Source organism: Carlito syrichta, unplaced genomic scaffold (genome assembly GCF_000164805.1).
Source record: "Carlito syrichta isolate Samal-C Ts95f unplaced genomic scaffold, Tarsius_syrichta-2.0.1 Scaffold288042, whole genome shotgun sequence".
Classification (NCBI taxonomy): Eukaryota; Metazoa; Chordata; class Mammalia; order Primates; family Tarsiidae; genus Carlito; species Carlito syrichta.
In genome coordinates this window covers 82,914-84,521 of record NW_007232138.1, presented here as the reverse complement: position 1 = coordinate 84,521, position 1,608 = coordinate 82,914, and positions in this window count along the sequence as shown.

Below are 1,608 nucleotides of genomic sequence, written 5' to 3'. Positions count from 1 at the left end.
GGCTAATGTCTACTCTTCCTCCAGGTCTCAGTTTAAATGTTACTTCTTCAGGGAAGCCATCCCTGAATACATAATCTAAAGTAGACTGCCTCACAGCACTGTTTTCTTTTATCATATTTAACACATTTGTAATTATATATTCACTAGAGATTTACTTAATATTTCTTTCTATACTATCTAGTATAAGGTCCAAAAAAGGCAGGTATAATGCCCGACTTAGGGTATCCTTCATTTATTCACGTTTATATTCAACAATTTTATAACAAAGGGCTTCTTTATGTGGCAGTATAGTAGATGCTTGGCATATAGATTAGAAAAATGAGCTCCCCAGGAGTTTGAGAGCACAGACAGACGAGGTTCCTGCTCTTATGAAAGAAACATACAACCAATTAATAAGCAAGCAACCAGACAAGATGATTACAGTTTGTGATATGTGCTGTAAGGTAGACTGTGAGCTCCTCAGGGGCAAATATTTCTGTCTGTATTGTTCCATTAATGAATCCCAATATGTTTTTGAGGATAAAGTTGAATGCTAAATAACTGAAGAGTTGACTTTGTTTACATCAAATCCAAAACAGGAATTCCTGATGCCTGGATGGTCCTTCTCTGAGTATTCAGGGACCCAATCTTCTAACTTGTGGTTCTGCCATCTTCAGCATGTGGCCATAGAAGGGAAAAGGGCATGGATGTGTTGGTTTTTAAAAACTGGTTAATCCAAATGGCTACATCTAACTTCAAGGGAGGCGGGAGAATGTAATACACTCCTGTAATAAGGTGTACTAAGAGTAAGTGGATTTGGTGATCAGCTAGTACCTTCACTGGTACCTGGCACAAGACTCTCATTACGAAGAAACAAAGATAAATTAGAAGTGAAGCTTTTGTTCTAAAAATCTTTATAACCTATTAGAATGTACTTTATACATTACGTCTGACCTAAGAATGAATCTCTAATTTCCAGGAATCTAGAGATAGCCTTTAAAATGAAATTAGTGAATTTATAGATGTATTTCTCAAGACAAAGTTTTAAAAATTAATCTATTTGTCTACTTTAATTCAGGATCACCTTCAGGTTTTACATTTCCATTTCCTATGGGTTTTAGCCTGTCTCAACTCTTGTCACTTCACAGTATCTCCATCCTGAGGTTTGGATGGTTGCATTAGGACAAGTCCACAGTCAAGGCAATCTAAAGGAACACAACAGTGAGAGACACATCCTAACAAATAAGAACCCTGTGTGGATGGAGCCACACAGTAGCTGAGAAATCGGAGACCTGACCCTAGATCACCACGTAAATTATCTGCATATATATTTACGGTATTCTTTATAATTTTCTGGTCAGAAGAAAACTGCAGAAATGTAAACATGTAGAAACTGGAATCCTGCTTTCGTACAAAAGCAGACACAATGGTCACGTAATAACCTGTTTGTAAAGCTTTTCCATTCTGAAACGAGTTTACATGTCCTGGACTGGATCTTAGTAATAAAAGCACTGAAACCTCATTCGGAAGCAATCACCTCAACCTCTGAGTCAATTCAGAAGAGTCCCGAAATCTAGAGTTGATCGATTTATCCTACAGAAAGACTTTAAAAAAAAAAAAAAAAAAAAA